Genomic DNA, 6,000 nt, shown 5'->3' with positions numbered 1-6,000 from the left:
CCGTTCTTTGTAATCTCGAGCTCTTCATAACGACTCCCGTTGTGATTTAGGAGCTTGTTAAACGCGCGTCAAACTAAGTCGCCTTTGGTATCCGCATCACTAAATAGTTTGTCCAGATACTCTTTTTTTTATCTCGAAGAAACTTATTTACAAAGTTTGTGTATTTCTTAAATGCAACAAGATCATCCGGGCTTCAAACCGTACAAAGTGAGAATATAATTGTTGGCCGGATCAGCATCGGTACACTCAAATACGGGTGTCCAGTTTTCCCTGCGAAATTGGTTTCGAAAGTCAGTCGTTGTTCTTGGATCAATACCCGCCGTGGTTGCTCAATGGCTATGGTGTTAGGCTGCTGAGCACGAGGTCGCGGGATCGAATCCCGGCCACGGCGGCCGCATTTCGATGGGGGCAAAATGTGAAAACACCCGTGTACTTAGATTTAGGTGCACGTTAAAGAACCCCAGGTGGTCGAAATTTCCGGAGTTCTCTACTACGGCGTGCCTCATACTCAGAAAGTGCTTTTGGCACGTAAAACCCCACCATTTAATTTCTTTCCTTGGAATAATTGCCTGCATGACGGAAGATTTCCATTGGTTTCGTCTCGCTTTAAGTGTGGTATTTCGTTTGCAAAACACGTATATGGGCAAATGATCACGTCGATCGGCAACAATGATACCAGCATTGATATCTTGCATTGGGCTGTTCGTAATAACTAAATCGATAAGGTATTCAGAAAGGCATGTGACTTGAGTCCGGGCTTTTATCATGTTCGCACAACCGGAAGAATGAAGGAGTAAGATCAGATTGCGGAACACTGTATTCAATTGCAGTAAGCTTATGTCACAGTCACCGCCTATGATTCTGCAGTCTATTCTGGTGAGCATAACATAGTATTTGTTCTAAAAAGACTAGAAAGCTTTCGCTATTACCATCAGGTGGTCAATACCAAACAGTGAAAACGTAGGATCCACATTGCACTGTAAGGGCTTCGTAGTCTTGTCTGGTTTTTGAGAGACCTGCAATCATGTCATATGAAAGCCTTTCTGACACCATCTGCATCACACCTCCGCCACCGCGGTTTGCCCTATTTAGAAAAAAAGCTTTGGTATCCGGGCAAGGAAATTACATCATCTTCTCACTTGTACCATGTCTCACTTATCATTATTATGTCAAACGTGAACGTGAAATTGTTAAAAAATGCTTCTATCTGATCGTATTTATTACGGGCAGACTGAACACTAAACAGCAAAAGGGTGAGAGAGTCGGGGTAACCAGGGCGAACAAGGTTGCGTGGCATGATCATAGCAAAATGAGATACAAAAAGTGTTCGTTGCCAATCGCCACAAGCAGATTTTTGCTCGGTCTGTCTCGCATGTAATTTCGACATCACCAGACTCTTCCGTTTTTCGCGCGAACACTTTTCCGTCCTTCATTTATGCAAAGCGCTATTTCATTTTCTCTTTCTTTGCCACCGTCATGCCAAGCAGTTGCTTTAGTTGAGGGCACAAATGCTCGTTCACGAAGACAAACTGTTTGGAAGAAAAACCGATGCCTTCTGCGGTGATCCTTGCTTTTCGTGCTTTTTTGATCACAGCCTCACGTTTCGACCGACGATTGAAAGACACTACTATCTTTTTATCAGTATCAGAATTCCGCGCAGGGACGCGATGACAAGCATCAATATCTTCCTCAGTTATCGGCACGCCAAGCACTTCCCCGACATTCTGCAGAACGCTCCTAAGGTTCTCACTCTGCAAGCAAGGAACACCTTTCACCTCAATGTTCCTATTTCTCGAATATTGATCCTGTGTCACTATCTTTAGTCAGTTCTGACACACCTGCTCTCTCAGCTTATCAACTTCTTGCAGAAGAGGCTCTTGTGCCGCCTTTAGGTCGGCATTTTCCTTTCTAAGTGCTTGACATTCTACTTTCAGAGACTCATACTGTTCACTAGTGAATTCTACACTTTTCCTGAACTCTCGAAGTTCCTTACGGAACTCACGTTTGAGATCCGCAATTTCCCGTTTAAATTCATCATTTCCCATATTGAGCAACAGCATAAACACACGGCAAACACGCAAAAGTGCGAGCAGCTCAGACAAAAGTTGGCAGCAGGACAGCAGAGCAGAAAAGCAGACTACAAGCAATGCAAAAAAAAATAATTTCCAACCTGAAGAATAGATAGAACGTAAGTGTCGGCTCCTGCTCCTACCTCTTCTGCCAAATGACGGCGAAGGGCCAGCAATGCTCCTTATAAAGGGCTTGCAGAGCAACCGACGTGATGTAGATCCATGTGGTTCCCACAATCAGTCGTAGGCAGTCCAGGCAGGCAGCGATGCAGCCGCTGGGTCATCACAGTGCACAGCTTATCATCACATATCATCATCATCATCATCATCATATCATCACCGTGCACAGCTACATTTGTAGACTTCTCGGGAGCACCCAATGCCAGGCGAACTCTATCAAGAAGTGCTTCAAGGAAGCCAGCGCGCCGATCCGTGGACTCTGAGATACTTACGCACCGGCGTGCGCAAATGGCGGACGCCGTCTCCGGTCTGTGCATTCTAGAAAGGCTGGAAAAGGGATTTGAGTTTCGCATGACAGAATTATGTTTTGGTTTCTATTAATATTTCAATCCGAGAGCTATCATGTCTGTACGTTGTGTGTAAGTCATAGTTTACGATTTTTCACGTATTTTAGCTTTAGAAATTGAATTATTCCAATAAATTCCCCAGGTTCGTAAATCTTTTTGCCGAAACGACCTCCGATGCCGGATGTTGGAAGCCTACGCGGGACGTCGGATTTTTTGCGACACCCGCTCCTGAGGCTCCTTAACGCTAGCACGTTAAAATTTGTTCCATTGAAATTTCGCCTGCGTGCATACATGCTTGTACTTAAAGGTATATGCCGTAGAGAAAATCAAAGTACTTTTGCTTGTGTTTTTGTTGTTGTCCAGCATGTAAGACTTGTGGTAGTTGTTACGCCCCATTTCATATTTCCCCCCACCAAATGTAGTGTGTTTCATGACCTTAATTAGCTCAACCTCATTTATTGGCGCCTTAATAAACACCAAACATCCCATATCAGCAAGTCGGTACGACTTCCATGAAAGTAGTGGGTACGAATGTCTGAACGCTATGCTAATTACGTGGCCCTTAAATAAACATGCCTTAATTAACCCCACAGGTAGTGCTGACGCTTCTTCTTTGCCTTGGCTGCACGCTTTTATAAAAAAATGATGCTCTAAATCGCCCTAATCCACCGAAGCTCGTGGGTCTTAATTAAATTAACTTTAACGCTAGGGCACTGGGTTCGACTCGCAGCCAAGGTCGAAGGTTCGAATGAATTTTCGTGTCGTAATACCAGACGTCGGATTTTATGTCGCATGAGCCGCCTAAGGCATTCTCTTTCGAGATTTGCTTTACTTGTAGGTATTAGCGTACACGGTTTCCCAGGTTATGGTCACCTGTGCTGTTATTAAGGCGAAAGCCTTAAGTGCCTCATGGGTCGAAAAATCCGTGTCCCGGCTTTATCGAAATATTGACTATCCGGCGTTATGGCACCAAAAATTCCATGGCACCGAAATCGATGGTGCCGCCCATGCCCTTTGGTTTGACCAAAATTCAGTGACACCAAAATTGATGGCATCACCATTGAACCCACAAGCTTTGGTGTTAAGGCGAAGTCATTTCAGGCACCGGTACTTAACGTAAAGGCAATAATGGCACTCGAACCCACGACCTTTGGTGGGAGCCCTACCCAGGACATTTGGTGCTAATTAGGGAAGCTGATTAAGGCACCGTTAAGATAGCGATGAATAAGGCACTCCAACCCACGACACTTAGCGGGAGATAACAAGTAATAGAAAGTAACAACGCATTTGAATGAGAATGTCAGGTAATTTAATTATTGTCTAGTCAGCGCGCAGGCTCTTCTTCATCCGTTTTAGCACGTGTTAAAACGACTCTCAACTTTTTATTGCATTTATATATGTAACAATTTGTTTATTTGCAAATGCATTTGTGTTCTTCATTGATCGAACTTGCAATGCATAGCAAAACTGTGTGTACCGGGATATTTACGTTAAGATTTGTCTTGTACATGGGGCACTGTCAAATATATAGGCATTCGCCTAAGGTTAAAAAGGAAATAAAACATGTAAAGACATTACGAGACCGCTACTGGCCCCTTATTCACAATGTTTGTGAGCATGAGACCCGCGGGGGTCTCAAAACATCATTATTAGTCTCCTTTTCTTTTAAACCTTAGGTGATTGCGAGTTGCGGGTGTCTCATCCTTACCTGATGAGATTTCGTCCAACGTTTGAACATGGTGCAATGCTGCTGGTATGCTATCATCTTGGTAGTATTGCGCAGTGATCGTGACTTGCTGTATGCGTATGCTTAGTTATAGGGATAAAGTATTCTAAACTAAACAGATAAATGCGAGGAAGCTGGAAAAGACAGTGAGCCCTTGTTGACATCCCTGCCTGTTGCACATCTGAGATAGCAGATCGGATAGCAGACAAGCATGCGACCAAACAACGCCTTGCCGCCTACCACACAGCAGTGGGCAATGCACTCTCTATACCGTGGCGTCCCTTTAAGCTGTTCACACGGTGAGAGATAGCATTGCTTCTATGAATTCAGACAGGCACCCTCCTTACTCCTGTCTTTCTGAATTGTTTCCACAGAGGAGGCACACCACCACCCGTAACTGGCTTCTCTTCCACGTGCAAATGTCGTGCTGATTTCAACCTCCTGCGCTGAGAGTGCCCTCTTTACATTCCACGTAGGCTTCGTGCCCTGGCCCCCATAAAGCGGGGACCCTGGCCTTCTTCTCTCGGGACTTGGGTCTGCCCGGATCCCACGCTTCCGGACCATCCCATTGAGCTCTGGCGAGCCCTGCTCTTGTTCCTCCAGGAGCCGGCGGCACCACCGGTCGGCGATTGGTTTCGTGAAAGCCGCAACAGTCATGCGGCCCGACTTTGTTGCCTCCAGGACGTTCGTTAATTATTAAAATGGAGGCAGCCTCACCCTTTCCCTTTAGCAATAATGCCCCTCCCGTTCCGCTGCAGTGCCCTCGGCGCATTCTAATGTGGAATAAACGTGGTTTCATTCACTCATTTGCCAAGGACGTCCACCTCTTTACGCCATGCAGGCGGTTGCAGCGTTGTGGATCCCTACAATGTCCAAGTATTTTATTGATTTTTGTTTATTTACTTACAAACCTACAGCGCCCGATGTTGAGCGTTAGAGTAGAGGGAAGGAATATTATACATATGCTCAAATACAGTTGAGTGATGGTACAAAAGGATACATCTAATACATAATACAACACAACATTGATGTTCAAAAATACAGTACTTAATACAACATTACAGCTAAGGTTAATATGAAATACAATATAAGTACTATTTAGTGCATGGTACGACACAATGATATTAATTATGATATTACTGTTAAATATATAATAAATATTGTAATGGCGAAAAAACAGCGATTAAGGCAAAAAACCGTGGATAGGAAAGGTTAATCTCCTGTTCTGTCTGAAGCAAAACAGATTTTTTAACTAAACATACAATTGTTTCGACAAAAAATTTTCAAACACAGATGGCCTTGCTGTGACAATTTCAGGCGGCAGTTTATTCCAATCATGTAATGTTTTTGAAAAGAAGGAATGCTTATATAGATTGATACCGCATTTGTACTTTTATACTTTTTGCGGATTATCTGTTTTGTGTGATATGTGACTTGAGTTCTTCATGTATGTGTCCCTGCGCAAACCTGTCTTGCCTGTGTAAATATTGAAAGGTTAAGGTGTAAATATTTCCGTCGGTTCTCGACAAGTGGCGATCCCAAATTAACACGTTCTTGTGATGAGCTCTGAGTGAAATCATAGTTGGCGGCAACGAAGCGGGCGGCGCGTTTTTGTATTCGTTCCAGTTCACTCTCAGACAAAGGTACACCCTTTGGGATTTATTTAGGCCACACAACG

The sequence above is a fragment of the Dermacentor albipictus genome, chromosome 2 (genome assembly GCF_038994185.2).
Source record: "Dermacentor albipictus isolate Rhodes 1998 colony chromosome 2, USDA_Dalb.pri_finalv2, whole genome shotgun sequence".
In the NCBI taxonomy this organism is placed as follows: domain Eukaryota; kingdom Metazoa; phylum Arthropoda; class Arachnida; order Ixodida; family Ixodidae; genus Dermacentor; species Dermacentor albipictus.
Note: the sequence above shows the minus strand (reverse complement) of the source record.